The following is a 19,006-nucleotide window of genomic DNA, read 5'->3' on the forward strand; positions in this document are numbered from 1 at the left end:
AATCTTGTGATTATGGCAAGGCTTTGATGCATTTGTTTGGTTGATGATAGGTGGAAAGAAGCAGAGGAAGAGCAAGGAAGAGGAGAAGGAAGTAACATTGGTGGCCAAAGTTGGCTCACCAACGGTTGCCTTAAACGTTGATGGAGGAGGAAAGTGCAACGTTGGTGGCCATTTGGCTCACCAATGTTGCTGGAAACCATTTTTGAAAAAAGTAGTGCTAACGTTGGATAGAACGTTGGTGAACCAACGTTAGCCCCAACGTCCTCAAAATTGGAAGCTGGAAGAATTACCTTGTGTGCGTAAGCACAGCGTTGTGTGTGTACGCACAAGTGTGCAACGTTGGAGGGAACGTTGGTGAACCAACATTACCCCTAACGTCTGCGATCAAATTTTAGTTTTGAGATTGGAAAATTTGGCTGCGACGCGCACGCGTGGGCCACGCGCATGCGTGACTAAGCGAACGTTGGTGCACAACGTCGAGTCAAACGTTGCTGGCAACGCCCAAAAAATTTTTTTTATTCAACATTTTTACATAAACGTTGTTCACCAAAGTTAATGCCAAATTTTTTTCTAAAAGGGCACGCATGCAAGTATGAACGTTGGTGAATTAATCCCAACGTCAATGCTGCTAAAAGAGCCACTCCTAACTACTTCAATCAAGGCCAAGGCCCACATCCAAGTACATGAAGAATCCAATTGAAGATGAGAAGAAGAGTATAAATAGAAGAGTTTTTGAAGATGAAAGGGGACGGGGAAAAAAAGAGAGGCTCTCGTAGGACTAGAGGCTGGAGGATTAGAGATTCCAGAGCTCTCTTGGAGGATTAGAGACTCCAGAGAGCTTAGCTTAGGATTTTAGTTTGATACACTTTTTCTTTTTTGCACTTTTACATTTCATTTGTATTCAATTTAGTTTAGTTTATGCAATTTCAATTTCCTATATTTCTCTTCTGCAATTTTCCATTCTGCAAATTTTACGATTGAGTTTACATTAAGTTGGATCTACTTTCTTGCAATTTAGTTTCCCTTCAATTGTTCTTAGAGCGATGACCCACTGAACCCCAATCATTAGGGGGAGGAGCTCTATTGTAATTCACATAATTGAATGACCATCTTGATGCACGGAAAACTTGTCTCATAACAAATTTCCTTCGGCAAGTGTACCGAATTTGTCGTCAAGTAAAAACTCACAATAGAGTGAGGTCGAATCCCACAAGGATTGATTGATCAAGCAACTTTAATTAGAGGAATGTTCTAGTTGAGCGAATCAGAAATTGAGTTGAGAATTGCAGAAAATTAAATGGCGGAAAAGTAAATAGCAGAAAGTAAATTGTAGAATCTTAAATGGGAATGGGGGAATTGCTCATAAATGTAAATGACATAAATTAAAGAGAATGGGTAAGATCAGAAATGGGGAGTTCATTGGGCTTAGGAGATGTTGCATTCTCCGGATCAATCTCATTTTCATCTCTTCCTCAATCAATGCACTCATTGATCTCCTTGGCAATCTTAAGTGATTGAATTACAATTTCTTGTAATTCAATCTCTCAAATCTTGATCAATAGCCAATTCCTTGGTCAATTGCTCATGAGAAGAGATGAAGTATGGTCACTGATTATACCACATGCATTTCCCAAATCAAGTGTTGAGAGGATTATAGTCACACATCCATCCAAACCCAATTTGGTCCAGCATGAGAAAGCATTTCTAGCTTGATCCCTTCATTCCTCTTTCAAGGTTCAGAAGAGATCCAAGTATGAATAGCTTCTTTTCCAAGATAACTACCTAATTGGATGAAGATCGAAAGCTTTCAAGTAAAATCAAGAGAAAAGATAGAAGAAGAATAATGAAAACTAGTATTGATCCATCAAATTACAACAGAGCTCCCTAACCCAATGAAAGGGGTTTAGTTGTTCATAGCTCTGGAAAATGAAAACAAAGATGGAGAATATATGATGAAAACTAGAAGTGGAGAGAAAGTAAATACAGAGAGTAGTTCTATGCCAAGAGGCTCCCTATATTTTCCAACTCCTCAAATAATTCAAAGCTACTCCTATATATACTACTCTTCTGTTCTTCTAGTTGATTCTTCAAGTCTTGGGCCTTTGGATCTTGAGTTTGAAGCAGTTCTCTTCTTCATTGGGCTTAGCTTTTACTTGCAGAGAGAAAGTATGAAGTGGGTAGGGACTTTGGCTCAGGAAGTTAGTGGTGTTAACGTTCAGTGAAAATATGGGTTCGAGAATGTTAGTGACAATCACTTTTTTCACTAACGTTCCTCACCAAAGTTAAAAGCCACGTTAACCTCAACGTTAGTGGCACAAACGTTGCCACTAACGTTTCCACTATGTCCTTCGCACACGTTATTGGGACTCAACTTTCCCAATAATGTTGAGAAGCCTCCCCCTTCCCTATGTTAGAGTCCACGTTAACTTAGTTAACGTGGCTCTTTTAACGTAGGCTTGCCATCTTTCGAGAACGTTAGTGACACTTACCATTGTCACTAACGTTCTAAATTGCCCCTATTTTCCACGTTAACTAGGTTAACGTGGCTTCTAACGTGGCCTTACTAGCCATCTCCAACGTTAGTGACAAAGTTGGGTGTCACTAACGTTGGCGATCACCTTCCTTCTTCACGTTAGCTTCCACGTTAACTAGGTTAACGTAGGAGTCAACGTGGCTTATTGGGGGCTTGTGTGCTTCCAACGTTAGTGACAATGTTGGGTGTCACTAACGTTGTTGACCACTTTGTGTCTTCACGTTAGCTTCCACGTTAACTAGGTTAACGTGGGAGTTAACGTGGCTTAATGTGCTTTGGCCAACGTTAGTGACAATGTTGAGTGTCACTAACGTTGGCTTCCCCCTTTTCCTCTTAACGTTAGAGGCCACGTTAACTAAGTTAACGTGGACTCTAACGTGGCCACTCATGATATTGGTCCAACGTTAGTGATAATGTTAAGTGTCACTAACGTTGGCTCCATTTCTTTACTTCCACGTTAGAGTTCGCGTTAACTTAGTTAACGTGACTCTTAACGTGGGCAATGATGGCTTCGAGAGCGTTATTGTCAATCACTTTTCTCATTAACTTTGCAAGTTACTCCCATTCCACGTTAGTGTAACTAACGTAGCCACTAATGTGGTTCTTCTTTGCTTCCTATTGCCAAGGAATTGGGATCCAATCAATTACAACCTGCCATAAGATCTACTCATATGATTGAGAAGGAAGTTGAAACCCATTGATTCATGATGGATTATGATATCTCCAATCCCTAATGAATCTTTCCTTTTGTTAATTGTCCTTGAGTTCATTTCAATTGCTTGATTTACTGCTCTCTTTAATTTTCCTGCACCCAAAGCCCCTTTACATTTGATGCAATTTACATTCTATTGTCGTTTACATTTAGCTCTTTTACTTTCTTGCTCTTTAAGTTTCAGTCCTTTAAGTTTCTTGCTATTTACGTTTCAAGCAATTTATATTCAGCAATTTACATTCCCTGCAATTTACATTCTGTTAATCAATTTTCACTAAACTATTTCAATATTTTACTTGACTAGACATATCACCTCACTAAAGTTGCTTGATCCATCAATCCCTGTGGGATCGACCTCACTCTTGTGAGTTTTACTACTTGATGCCACCCGGTATACTTGCCAGTAGTTTATGCGGATGCAATTTTTTCGTATCACTAAACAACACCAAATTAATGAACGTAACTAATAACCCCATCCCTACTAAGAACTCCCCAGTTTTTACCCCCCTTTTCTCCCTTCCTCCCTTCAAATGGAGAAGGGCGTGATATTCTATGAGTTCGAGGACCCTTACATCTACGAGGATCCGGTACACCACAGTTACTTTATTATGGGATTGGAGCCTCGTATCAGATGTTATGCATTACAGAATCGAGCTTTTCAACATTCTCTGTCTAGCCCGCTTTTTGACCCCGATGCTCTTTACGAATTTCTCTTATTTTGGGTACACCCTGACGCACCTGGGAATCCTTTTCCCGATGTTCCCAGACACCCTATACCAGCTCAACCCTTGGATGAGGTGGCACCTGAGCCTATCATTCCTAATAAGCCCGAGATAGCTGGAGGGTATGTACCTACAATTCCACCAGAGTAGGACTTTTCCCCTGAGCCAATTCCTGATTTTCCACAGCATGATGAGCCGGCACTACCGGACGATGGGGTAGCTCCTACATACATAAACCAACCTGTGATCGTGAATGGTTTTGTACATAGTGACAGTATTGCTTCTGGTGGTTCTGAGGATATAGCTATAGCTATTGATGACTACGAGGAAGAGGACCCAGAGATAGAGATAGAACAGGATGAGGAGATGGACGAGCCTCATGACGATCTACTGAACGGCCACGTGTAGATATAGGTTGACAGCGGTAGGGGCATTCTTTTGATGACACTCTAGTCTGACATTGACTTTTGGTTAGTCTCTCACTTGTGTTAGTACACCCAAGAGCTAGGAGCTATAGAGTAGTTAAGCTAGCCTGGGAGCCAGCTTAGCAGCTTTTTGTATGGGCCATGCCCTAGGAGTGTCGTGTATATATTAACTACGTAGGTTGACGAGGATGTAAACTAACATTATCTCTTGTAAACGCTACATGTTTTGTCATAGTGTATATGATGTATATTATCAGCTGTGTTCTATGTTTTCTTATGCTTCCTTTATATTCCTGTCTATGTATGTATTACCTCATCGCTCGTAATGATATAAGTTAAATAAAAAAAAGTTACTCGTAAATTATCTACGTTCTAACAAGGAACAGGCTCATATATTAAATAATAGTTAATAATTAGGAAGGACAAGTTGGTAGCACTTGGCTTCTTGTATGACCATGACATACCGGGAGTTGGGTCGTTACAATTAGTATTTAAAGGGATCAGATGCACCCTGTCTAGGTATCTGGAATCTCGCATCAAGCATCATATGAATTAGCGTTTTCTCTGTATGTATGACCAACTAAACCTCTCTTGGTTAAGGTTAGGAGCTCTATTTATTTCTATAGATTAGAACTATTATTCTTCTATTTTAATTTATGTTTGATTCAATTCTAAGGATTGTTTTCGTTCTTAATCTTATGAACTGGGTGGAACGAGAGTATAACCCTGTTCTACATGAGTTCTTGTGATTCTCGAGTGAGTTATCTCGCTTGAACTACATCTTGAAAACATTCCTCTGAGGCGGCTAATTACACAACCGATGGGGATAAGCAACATCTATTTAGTCGGTTTAGGATAATTAGGGCCTTCGTGGTATAAACTAGCTTTCTAAACTTCACCATCTAATCTGAGTTAAGTAACCACGAGAGTGGCGGTTGATGAAGATTAGAGGAGGCTAAATCGCTAAGAGATTAGGGTTTAGACACTTATGGTTTGCCATAGAATGAATCATTCATTGTTAAAATAGTTGGTAAGATATTTTAATCCAAAAAGATAAACATCTCCGAGACCTTAACCGTTTTCTCACATTGTTTTCACATCAATTTGTTTGTTGCTTTCTTTATTTTTATTGCTTATTGTTCTATGCGAATTGCACACACCAAACCCTCTTTCAATTTGCCTGACCAATTCCAACAAGATAGTCATTGCTTGCTCAATTCGACAATCCTCGTGGGATCAACCCTCACTTACTTGAGGTATTACTTGGATGACCCGGTGCACTTGCCGGTTAAGTTGTGCGAGTTCACAATTCACGCACCAAACGCCAGCTCACCAGAGAGCTTGCATGCGATACGAGGCATCTGACGCCAAATGCCCAGTAGTGGCATTTAGCGCCAGCTTTCCTGAAATAAATAAAACCACAATGCACTTTAAAATAGCATCCAAACAGGCTTCAAACACTAAAAATTCAACAAAACTCAATAAATTCATATCCAAAATAACCAGAAAATAAAGAGAAGATGTCATGCATCACAACACCAAACATGAATTGTTGGTTGTGCTCAAGCAACTAAAATAATATAAAATTGGGGAATGAAATTATTAGAGAATTGAGTTTTAAATTGATCTCCTATCCATTCACTAAGTGGGGTAAATGACACTGTGTTCCTGAACAGTTTTGGCATCTCACTATCCTTTGAAGTTTAGAAGTGTCAAAGTCCTTCAGAGCTAGAGTTCGGATAATATTATGAATTCTCTTCCTTTTTAATCCCTGACTAATCCTTGAACACAGCTCTTTCTTATCTTTTCTTTGGTGCTTTGCACCTTGAGTCTAGTTGTGACTTCTAAATATTTTGTCCCAAGCTTTACTTGACATAGAAACACCACAAGCACTTGATTGGGGTACTCTTTGAGTTCAGACTTTTCTTTTTTATTTTTCTAGTCAGTGGTACTCAGAGCCTTTGGCATACTCTTTTATTTACACTTGGTCTCGACTCTTAGTGCTCTATCTCAAGAATTCCTTGACACATTTACACCACAAGCATATGGCTACGAAAACAACTTCTTTGAGCTTTTAATCATATTTGACCTTCCTAGCCATTGATGCTCAGAGCCTTGGACCTTGCTTTCTATTTTTTTTCTTTTTGCTATCTCTTTTGCTTCAAGGATTACTTTCTTGTTTAATTTAGAGAATCCATAATACTTCTCTAAATTCCTGTGCTTCAGAACTTAACACTCTCAATTTCAATATTAATTACGCACTATTCATTTCATACATTTAGAACCACTGATAATACCACCACATCAAGACAAATAAGACACTTCAGAATATATAACTCAATTTCTCATGCAATTACATCACTTTTTTTTCTTTTTCTTTCAAGCTCAGTGAGCAATACATGAGACCACTTTTCAAAATAAGCAAAAATTAAAGACACTTAAAATTATTAACTATAACTAGACTTAGTGACTCTAAATAAGATCATGCAAAAGACACTAATAAGCACTAGAAAATAGGAGATAATAATAATAATAATAGTAGAGCTAAAATAGGAAAATATACATAAAAAGAACTAAACCACCTCAAGTGTCATGGTGGCTACCTCCTCCTCCTGACGGACTTATTGGGAATCCTCTCCAAGTTCCAAAGTTGCACCTTAGCTCATCCATATCCCCCCTCTGGCTTTACTGCTCCTCCACTAGCTACTGGAGTAGGGTAGAATGGCCCTCATGATCGATCCTCATCTAATCAACAGATGATGTCAGCTGATCCCAATAGTCTCGTGGAGGAAACTAATATCCCTGAGGCATCACGGGCTGCCCTGGCTAAGGAGAGGAAACTGGCTCCTCCCTCGGGGCTCTCGCATACTCACAAGCATATTCCATGATCCTCTTGGTGATGGGCTGATGCCAAGGCATCTTGGCTAGTTTCACAAGCCATTTTTTGTTTGTTTTAGAGTTTCATGTATTTCTTAGGCAATAAGTAATATTTGGATGAGAATTTTATGCATGCCTTGATTCAATCAAATAGTATTAATTATGATATATTTTCTTGAGATTTATACCATAATTACTTGTGTGCTAAGACTGAGGCAATTTCTTATGATTTTAGCAAAGCTTTGATGCATGTGTTTGGTTGTTGATAGGTGGAAAGAAGTAGAGGAGGAGAAAGAAAAGGAGGCAATGCAACTTTCTGCAAGTTTCTGATGCCAACATACAATGTATTTCAATACATTGTGCTTTCTGGAAACTTGAGAAATTTGATGCAATGCGTACGCGTGGGCGACGCGCATGCGTGAAGCCTGGAAATTTCACAATCCACGCGTACATGTGGGTGACGCGCACGCGTGGAAAAGGCCAATATTGGAGGGAGCGTTTGTGGTCCAACGCTGAGGCCAACGTATGCGATGAGTCTCCAAAATTGGAATTGGGAAAATTTGAGGCGACGCATACGCGTCTATTACGCGTACGCGTGAATGCGAATTTTGGCCTTGCACGCGAATGCCTGAAAGACGCATACGCGCAAAAATTTGTTTGACGCGTACGCGTGGGAAACACACACGCGTGGAATGACAATTTTGACCACCCACGCGCATGCGTGGACGCGCGAACGTTGGTGCTTGGTGCACGAAATCGTGATCGTTCATTCCTTGGTAACGGTGCCAAAAACTTTATACGCAGATTCATAATCTTAGTTCTTTGTCACAACTTCGCACAACTAACCAGCAAGTGCACTGGGTCGTCCAAGTAATAAACCTTACATGAGTAAAGGTCGATCCCACGGAGATTGTCGGCTTGAAGCAATCTATGATCACCTTGTAAATCTCAGTCAGGCGAATTCAAATGGTTATAGAGTTTTAATAATTAAAAGATAAATAAAACGTAAAATAAAGATAGAGATACTTATGTAATTCATTGGTGAGAATTTCAGAAAAGCGTATAGAGATGCTTAGTTCCTTCTGAATCTCCGCTTTCCTACTGCTTTCATCCAATCCTTCATATTCCTTTCCATGGCAAGTTGTATGTTGGGCATCACCGTTATAAATGACTACATCTCGTCCTCTCAGTGAAAATGGCCCAAAATGCACTGTCACCGCACGGCTAATCATCTGTCGGTTCTCGATCCTGCTGGAAGAGGATTCAGTAATCCTTTTGCGTCTGTCACTACGCCCAGCACTCGCAAGTTTGAAGCTTGTTGATGCCAGGGCATCTTGGCCAGTTTCACTGACCTTTTCTTTAGTGTTTTTAGGTTAGTTTCATGCATTTCCTTAAGAAATAAGCTAGTTTTGGGTAGATATTCACTTACACCTTGATTCAAGCATACATTGTGCATCTTACATTATTTCATGAGGATTTTGCATAAGTTTAGTGACAAATTGTATGTTGCATTGCCCATGACTTGGACTAGAACTTTGATGCGCTCTATTGCTTGATTTTAGGACCAAAGGAAGCAAGAAATGGGAGGTAACTTGCAAAGTTAATGAGAAAAAGTGATTGCCAATAACGCTCTCAAAGCCATCATTGACCACGTTAAGAGTCACGTTAACTAAGTTAACGTGAACTCTAACGTGGAGAAGGGAAGTTGAGCCAACGTTAGTGACACTTAACATTGTCACTAACGTTGGCAAATGCTCATAAGTGGCCACGTTAGAGTCCACGTTAACTTAGTTAACGTGGCCTCTAACGTTAGAAAGGGGGAGGAACGCCAACGTTAGTGACATTCAACATTGTCACTAACGTTGGCCTAAGGAGAAACATACCACGTTAACTCCCAGGTTAACTTGGTTAACGTGGGAGCTAACGTAAGAAGCAAGCATGGTCGACAACGTTAGTGACACCCAACATTGTCACTAACGTTCTCGAAGGATGGCAAGCCCACGTTAACTAAGTTAATGATGCGGGTGGAAACTTGTCTCACAACAAATCTCCTTTCGGCAAGTGTACCGAATTTGTCGTCAAGTAAAAACTCACAATAGAGTGAGGTCGAATCCCACAGGGATTGATTGATCAAGCAACTTTAATTAGAAGAATGTTCTAGTTGAGCGAATCCGGAATTTAGGTTGAGAGTTGCAGAAAATAAATGGAGGAAATGTAAATAACAGAAAAGTAAATGCTAGAATTAAAGGACTGGAAGTAAATGACTGAAAATAAATTGCAGAATTGTAAATGGGAATGGGGGATTTGCTCATAAAAGTAAATGACAGAAATTAAAGAGAATGGGTAGATCAGAGATGGGGAGTTCATTGGGCTTAGGAGATGGTGCAATTCTCTGGATCAAGTTCATTTTCATCTCTTCCTCAATCAATGCACTCATTGATCTCCTTGGCAATCTTAAGTGATTGAATTACAATTTCTTGCAATTCAATCTCTTAAATCTTGATCAATAGCCAATTCCTTGGTCAATTGCTCATGAGAAGAGATGAAGTATGGTCACTGATTATACCACATGCATTTCCCAAATCAAGTATTGAGAGGGTTATAGTCACATACCTATCCAAACCCAATTTGGTCCAGCATGAGAAAGCAATTCTAGCTTGATCTCTTCATTCCTCTTTCAAGGTTCAAAAGAGATCCAAGTTTGAATAGCTTCTCTTCCAAGATAACTACTCAATTGGATAAAGATCGAAAGCTTTCAAGTAAAATCAAGAGAAAAGGTAGAAGAAGAATAATGAAAATTAGTATTGATCCATCAAATTACAACAGAGCTCCCTAACCCAATGAAAGGGGTTTAGTTGTTCATAGCTCTATTAAATGAAAATAAAGATGGATAATACATCATAGAACCAGAAATTTCAGAGAAAGTAAAATACAGAGAGTAATTCCCTTTTCCCAACTTCCAGAACTCCCTTAACAGTTCAAAGCTACTCCTATATATACTACTCTTCTCAGCTTCTAGTTTGCTCTTCAAGTCTTGGGCCTTTGGATCTTGAGTTTGAAGCAGTTCTTTTCTTCATTTGGGCTTGGCTTTACTTGCAGAGAGAAAGTGCTAAGTGGGCAGAGACTTTAACTCAGGGCGTTAGGGGTGTCAACATTTAGTGAAAGTATAAGTTCGAGAACGTTAGTGACACTTAACATTTTCACTAACGTTCCAATGTACCCCTTTGCCTCACGTTAGAGCCCACGTTAACTAGGTTAACGTGGCTTCTAACGTGGCCTTGCCACCCTTCGAGAACGTTAGTGACACTCAACATTGTCACTAACGTTCCAGTGTGCCCCTTTTTGCTTCCCGTTAAAGCCCACGTTAACTAGGTTAACGTGGCTTCTAACGTGGCCTTGCCACCCTTCGAGAACGTTAGTGACACTCAACATTGTCACTAACGTTCCAGTGTGCCCCTTTTTGCTTCCCGTTAAAGCCCACGTTAACTAGGTTAACGTGGCTTCTAACGTGGCCTTGCCACCCTTCGAGAACGTTAGTGACACTCAACATTGTCACTAACGTTCCAGTGTGCCCCTTTTTGCTTCCCGTTAAAGCCCACGTTAACTAGGTTAACGTGGGCTCTAATGTGGCCACTCATGAGTGTTTGCCAACGTTAGTGACAATGTTAAGTGTCACTAACGTTGGCTCAACTTCCCCTCTCCACGTTAGAGTGCACGTTAACTTAGTTAACGTGACTCTTAACGTGGGGAATGATGGCTTTGAGAGTGTTATTGGCAATCACTTTTCTCATTAACCTTGCGAGTTACCTCCCTTTCCTTGCTTCCAAGTCATGGGTAATGCAGCATACAATTTGTCACTAAATTCATGCAAAATCCTCATGAAATAATGTAAAATGCACAATGTATGCTTGAATCAAAGTGTAGGTGAATATCTACCCAAAACTAGCTTATTTCCTAAAGAAATGCATGAAACTACCCTAAAAACAGTAAAGAAAAGGTCAGTGAAACTGGCCAAGATGCCCTGGCATCAGTTAACGTGGGCTCTAACGTGGGAACAAAGGGGGCTTTTCAAAGTTATTGGAAATGTTAATTCTCAATAACGTGTGCGAAGGACTTAGAGGTAACGTTAGTGGCAACATTTATGCCACTAACGTTGAAGTTAACGTGGCTTTTACTTAGTAACGTTAGTGAGAAAGTTGATTGTCACTAACGTTCTCGAACTTATATTTTCACTAAACGTTAACACCCCTAACGTCCTGAGCTAAGGTCTCTGCCCACTTCACATTTTCTCTCTGCAAGTAAAGCCAAGCCCAAATGAAGAAGAGAACTGCTTCAAACTCAAGATCCAAAGGCCCAAGACTTGAAGAGCCAACTAGAAGCTGAGAGAAGTAGTATATATAGGAGTAGCTTTGAATTGTTGAGGGGAGTTCCAAAAGAGGGGAAAAAAGGGAACTACTCTCTGTATTTTACTTTCTCTGCAATTTCTAGTTCTATGATGTATTCTCCATCTTTATTTTCATTTTCTAGAGCTATGAACAACTAAACCCCTTTCATTGGGTTAGGGAGCTCTGTTGTAATTTGATGGATCAATACTAATTTTCATTATTCTTCTTCTATCTTTTCTCTTGATTTTACTTGAAAGCTTTCGATCTTCATCCAATTGAGTAGTTATCTTGGAAAAGAAGCTATTCAAACTTGGATCTCTTCTGAACCTTGAAAGAGGAATGAAGAGATCAAGCTAGAAATGCTTTCTCATGCTGGACCAAATTGGGTTTGGATGGGTATGTGACTATAACCCTCTCAATACTTGATTTGGGAAATGCATGTGGTATAATCAGTGACCATACTTCATCTCTTCTCATGAGCAATTGACCAAGGAATTGGCTATTGATCAAGATTTGAGACATTGAATTGTAAGAAATTGTAATTCAATCAATTAAGATTGCCAAGGAGATCAATGAGTGCATTGATTGAGGAAGAGATGAAAATGAACTTGATCCGGAGAACTGCAACATCTTCTAAGCCCAATGAACTCCCCATCTCTGATCTTACCTATTCTCTTTAATTTCTGCCATTTACTTTTATGAGCAAATCCCCCATTCCCATTTACAATTCTGCAATTTATTTTCAGTCATTTACTTCCAGCCCTTTAATTCTAGCATTTACTTTTCTGTTATTTAAATTCCCGCCATTTTATTTTCTGCAACTCTCAACCCAAATTCTGGATTCGCTCAACTAGAACATTCTTCTAATTAAAGTTGCTTGATCAATCAATCCCTGTGGGATTCGACCTCACTCTATTGTGAGTTTTTACTTGACGACAAATTCGGTACACTTGTCGAAGGAAATTTGTTGAGAGACAGTTTCCACCCGCATCACTCGTCACAGCCATCCCTTCCCAGATCCTACTCGGAGTACCACAGAAAAAGTTTAGACTTTTTGGATCTCAAGAATTGCCGCCAATAATTATAGCTTATACCACGAAGACTCTGATTGTAGGTCAGGAGGCTAACAGATATGCATTCAAGCTTGCTTTCATGTAGAACGGAAGTGTTTGTCAGGCACGCGTTCATAAGTGAGAATGATGATGAGCGTCACATAATCATCACATTCATCATATTCATGTGTGCGAATGAATATCTTAGAGAAGAAATAGGCTTGAATTGAATAGAAAAATAATAGTACTTTGCATTAATTCATGAGGAACAGCAGAGCTCCACACCTTAATCTATGGTGTGTAGAAACTCTACCGTTGAAAATACATAAGTGATAATGGTGCTCATTGGCTTCGGCCCCAGAGAGGGAACCAGAATGACCAAGATTAAAGTGCTCCAAAGACTTTGAATACAATAGTAAAAAGTCCTTATTATACTAAACTAGTTACTAGGGTTTACAAAAATGAGTAAATGATGCAGAAATCCACTTCCGGGCCCACTTGGTGTGTGCTTGGGCTGAGTGTTGAAGCTTTCACGTGTAGAGGTCTTCCTTGGAGTTAAACGCCAGTTTGTAACCTGTTTCTGGCGTTTAACTCTGCTTTGCAACTTGATTCTGGCTTTTAACGCCAGAATAGGGCAGAGAGCTGGCGTTGAACGCCAGTTTGCGTCGTCTAAACGCAGACAAAGTATGGACTATTATATATTGCTGGAAAGCCCTGAATGTCTACTTTCTAACGCAATTGAGAGCGCACCAGTTGGACTCTTGTAGCTCCAGAAAATTCACTTTGAGTGCAGGGAGGTCAGAATCCAACAGCATCTGCAGTCCTTCTTCAGCCTCTGAATCTGATTTTTGCTCAAGTTCCTCAATTTCAGCCAGAAATTACCTGAAATCACAGAAAAACACACAAACTCATAGTAAAGTCCAGAAATATGATTTTTATTTAAAAAAACTAATAAAAATATACTAAAAACTAACAAAATCATACTAAAAACTATGTAAAAATAATGCCAAAAAGCGTATAAATTATCCGCTCATCACAACACCAAACTTAAATTGTTGCTTGTCCCCAAGCAACTGAAAATCAAATAGGATTAAAAGAAGAGAATATACTATAAATTTCAAATATCAATGAAACTTAGCTCCAATTAGATGAGCGGGACTAGTAGCTTTTTGCCTCTGAACAGTTTTGGCATCTCACTTTATCCTTTGAAGTTCAGAATGATTGGCATCTATAGGAACTCAGAATTCAGATAGTGTTATTGATTCTCCTAGTTCAGTATGTTGATTCTTGAACATAGCTACTTTATGAGTCTTGGCTGTGGCCCTAAGCACTTTGTTTTCCAGTATTACCACCGGATACATAAATGCCACAGACACATAATTGGGTGAACCTTTTCAGATTGTGACTCAGCTTTGCTAAAGTCCCCAATTAGAGGTGTCTAGGGTTCTTAAGCATACTCTGTTTTTGCTTTGGACCTCAACTTTAACCGCTCAGTCTCAAGTTTTCACTTGACACTTTCACGCCACAAGCACATGGTTAGGGACAACTTGGTTTAGCCGCTTAGGCCAGGATTTTTTTCCTTTGGGCCCTCCTATCCATTGATGCTCAAAGCCTTGGATCCTTTCTATTACCCTTGACTTTTGGTTTAAAGGGTTACTGGATTTTTGCTCTTGCCTTTTGGTTTAAAGAGCTCTTGGCTTTTTCTGCTTGCTTTTTTTTTCTTTTTCTTTCTTTTATATTTTTTTTCGCCAATTTTCTTTTCTTTTTTTTTTCGCAAGCTTTTCTCTATTCACTGCTTTTTCTTGCTTCAAGAATCATTTTTATGATTTTTCAGATCATCAAATAACATTTCTCCTTTTTCATCATTCTTTAAAGAGCCAACAATTTTAACATTCATAAACAACAAATTCAAAAGACATATGCACTGTTCCAGCATTCATTCAGAAAACAAAAAAGCATTGTCACCACATCAAAATAATTAAACCAATTTCAAGGATGAATTCAAAATTATGTACTTCTTGTTCTTTTGTAATTAAAACATTTTTCATTTAAGAGAGGTGATGGATTCATAGGACATTCATAGCTTTAAGATATAGACACTTAGACACTAGTGATCATGTAATAAGACACAAACATAAATAGACATAAAGCATAGTAGACGAAAAATAGAGAAAATAAATAAACAAGGAGATTAAGGAATGGGTCCACCTTAGTGAGGGTGACGTCTTCCTCTTCTTGAAGAACCAATGGTGCTCTTGAGCTTCTCTATGTCTCTTCCTTGTCTTTGTTGCTCCTCCCTCATAGCTCTTTGATCTTCTCTAATCTCATGGAGAATGATGGAGTGCTCTTGGTGTTCCATCCTTAGTTGTCCCATGTTGGAACTTAATTCTCCTAGGGAGGTGTTGATTTGCTCCCAATAGTTTTGTGGAGGGAAGTGCATCCCTTGAGGTATCTCAGAGATTTCATGGTGAGGAATTTCCTCATGCTCTTGTTGAGGTCCATGATCTCTTGTTTGCTCCATCCTTTTCTTAGTGATGGGCTTGTCTTCATCAATGAGGACATCTCCCTCTATGTCAATTCCAGCCGAATTGCAGAGGTGGCAAATGAGGTAAGGAAAGGCCAACCTTGCCAAAGTGGAGGACTTGTTAGCCACCTTGTAGAGTTCTTGAGGTATAATCTCATGAACTTCCACTTCCTCCCCAATCATGATACTATGGATCATGATGGCCCGGTCTACAGTAACTTCAGACCGGTTGCTAGTAGGAATAATTGAGCGTTGAATGAACTCCAACCATCCTCTAGCTACAAGCTTAAGGTCTGGTCTTCTCAATTGAACCGGCTTGCCTCTTGAGTCAACTTTCCATTGAGCTCCATCCACACATATGTCCATGAGGACTTGGTCCAACCTTTGATCAAAGTTGACCCTTCTAGTGTAGGGGCGTGCATTTTCTTGCATCATTGGCAGGTTGAACGCCAACCTTACATTTTCTGGACTGAAATCTAAGTATTTTCCCCGAACCATGGTAAGCCAATTCTTTGGATTCGGGTTCATACTTTGATCATGGTTCCTATTGATCCATGCGTTTGCATAGAACTCTTGAACCATTAAGATCCCGACTTGTTGAATAGGATTAGAGAGAACTTCCCATCCTCTTCTTCTAATCTCTTGTCGGATCTCTGGATATTCGCTCTTTTTGAGCTTAAAAGGAACCTCAGGAATCACCTTTTTCTTGGCCACAACTTCATAGAAGTGGTCTTGATGGACCTTTAAGATGAATCTCTCCATCTCTCATGACTCAGAGGTGGATGCAATTGCCTTCCCTTTCCTCTTTCTTGAGGTTTCTCTGGCCTTAGGTGCCATTGATGGTTATGGAAAAACAAAAAGCAATGCTTTTACCACACCAAAATTAAAAGGTTTGCTCGTCCTCGAGCAAAAAAAGAAAGAAAGTGGTAGAGGAAGAAGAAGAATGGAGGAGATGGAGGGAGAAGGTGTATTCGGCCAAGGGGGAGAAGTGGTCATTATAATATGTGAAAATGGAGTAGTATTGAGGGGTTTATATAGGAGTGGGGTGGAGGGTAGGTTTCGTCCATTAGGGTTGGGTTTGGGAGGGAAAAGAATTTGAATTTTGGAGGTAGCGGGGTTTATGGGGAAGAGGTATGGAAGTGATTGGTGAAGGGTATTTGGGGAAGAGGTTTATGAAAAGGTGTGAAGAGGAGAGAAGAAGAGGTGGGGTAGGTGGGGATCCTGTGGGGTCCACAGATCTAGAGGGGTCAAGGACTTAACATCCCTGCTCCATTTAGGCGTGCAAAGCGCCCTTAGAGTGCATGTCTGGCATTAAACGCCAGCTTGCTGCTTGTTTCTGGCGTTTAACGCCACTTCCATGCTCTGTTCTAGCATTAAACGCCAGTCTGGTGCTTGTTTCTGGCGTTTAACGCCAGCTTGATGCTTCTTTCTGGCATTAAACGCCTGTTTGATGCTTCTTACTGGTGTTTAAATGCCAGTAAGTTCTTCCTCCAGGGTGAGCTATTTTTAATGTTGTTTTTCATTCTGTTTTTTATTTTTCAGTAGTTTTTGTGACTCCACATGATCATCAACCTAAAAAACATAAAATAGCAATGGAAAATTAATAGATATAATTATATAACATTGGGTTGCCTCCCAATAAGTACTTCTTTAATGTCAATAGCTTGACAATGAGCTCTCATGGAGCCTCATAGATATTCAGAGCAATGTTGGGACCTCCCAACACCAAACTTAGAGTTTGACTGTGGGGGCTTTGGTTGACTCTGCAGTGAGAGAAGCTTTTCTTGCTTCCTCTCCATGGTTACAGAAGGAGAACCTTGAGTTTTAAATACAAGGTAGTCCTCATTCAGTTGAAGGACCAACTCTCCTCTGTTCACATCGATCATAGCTTTTGCTGTGGCTAGGAAGGGTCATCCAAGGATGATGGATTCATCCTCCTCCTTCCCAGTTTCTAGGATTATGAAATCAGCAGGGATGTAAAGGCCTTCAACCTTTACTAGCACGTCCTCTACTAGTCCATAAACCTGTTTTCTTGAGTTGTTTGCCATCTCTAATGAGATTCTGATAGCTTGCACCTTAAAGATCCCAAGTTTCTCCATTACAGAGATTGGCATAAGGTTAATGCCTGACCCCAGGTCACATAGAGCCTTCTCAAAGGTCATGGTGCCTATGGTACAGGGAATTAAGAATTTACCAGGATCCTGTTTCTTTTGAGTTAAAGTGTGCTGAACCTAGATATTTAGTTCATTAATGAGCAATGGAGGCTCATCCTCTCAAGTCTCATTACAAAATAGCTTGGCATTCAGCTTCATGATTGCTCCTAAATACTGGGCAACTTGCCCTTGAACAATGTCTTCATCTTCTTCAGAAGATGAATAGTCATCAGAGCTCATGAATGGTAAAAGGAGGTTCAGTGGAATCTCTATGGTCTCTAGATGAGCCTCAGATTCCTTTGGTTCCTCAAAGGGAAACTCCTTATTGGTTACTGAACGTCCCAGGAGGTCTTCCTCACTAGGATTCACGTCCTCCTCCTCCTCTTTGGGTTTGGCCACACCAAGTAAGGTTATGGCCTTGCACTCTCTTTTTGGATTCTCTTCTGTATTGCTTGGGAGAGTACTAGGAGGAGTTTTAGTGACTCTTTTACTCAGCTGGCCCACTTGTGCCTCCAAATTTCTAATGGAGGACCTTGTTTCATTGATAAACCCATATTTTATGATATATATTGTGCTCAATTTAAATGATTTATTCAACCCTTCACCCACTTATTCACGTAAATTTCATGGTTTTACTTTCCCTTCCTTATTATGTGATATATGTGAAAAACATGTTTCCTATGCTTAAAAATAATTATTTCAATTACCCTTTATTACCATTCGATGCCGTGATTTGTGTGTTGAGTAGTTTCAGATCTTCTAAGACAGGAATAACTTAAAGGATGGAAAGGAAACATACAAAAATGGAAGGAAAGCACAAAATGGAGTTTTTGAAGAAACTGGCAGCGACGCGAACGCATGGACGACGCGGTCGCATGCCCAGCGCAAAAAGGCAGCGACGCGAACGCGTGACTGACTCGGACGCGCGCCATTAGCAGAACACAGATGACGCGTACGCGTGACCGAAGCGAACGCGTGACAATGAAAACTCCAAATGACGCGACCGCGTGACCCACGCGGACGCGTGATAGACGCCATGTACCAGAAATTACAGAAAATGCTCCCAGCGATTTCTGAAACCCTTTTTGGCCCAGATCCAAGTCCAGAAGGCACAGATTAGAGGTTATAAAGTGGGGGAATGAATCCATTCAAGAGGAGAGTCTCCAATTAGGCACTTTTCATGATTTAGATGTAGTTTTTAGAGAGAGGTTCTCTCCTCTCTCTTAGGTTTTAGGATCAGGATTTCTTATTATTTCAATTTAGTATTCCAACTCCTTATCAGGTTCAATATTCCTTTTACTTTATATTTCTCTTTTACTTTCAGTTATTCTAATGTTATCCTTTAATTACTTTTATTGCCAATTTGGCTTATGAACCATTCATGTTTAGGTTTGATTTTCTATTTAATATAATTTGAGGTATTTCAGAATTATGATTGCTTTCCTTTATTTATATTAATAATTTAGATTTTTCCCTTTTGGCTTTGGTAAAGTAATTGGTAACTCATGAGTTATCACACTCAACGTGATTGATAATTGTTGTCTTTGCTAATTGAATTGAACTTCAATAACTCCAGTCCTTTCTTAGGAATTGACTAGGACCTGAGGATCAAACTAATTGGTC

The sequence above is a fragment of the Arachis ipaensis genome, chromosome B02, assembly GCF_000816755.2.
Source record: "Arachis ipaensis cultivar K30076 chromosome B02, Araip1.1, whole genome shotgun sequence".
NCBI classification, from domain to species: Eukaryota; Viridiplantae; Streptophyta; class Magnoliopsida; order Fabales; family Fabaceae; genus Arachis; species Arachis ipaensis.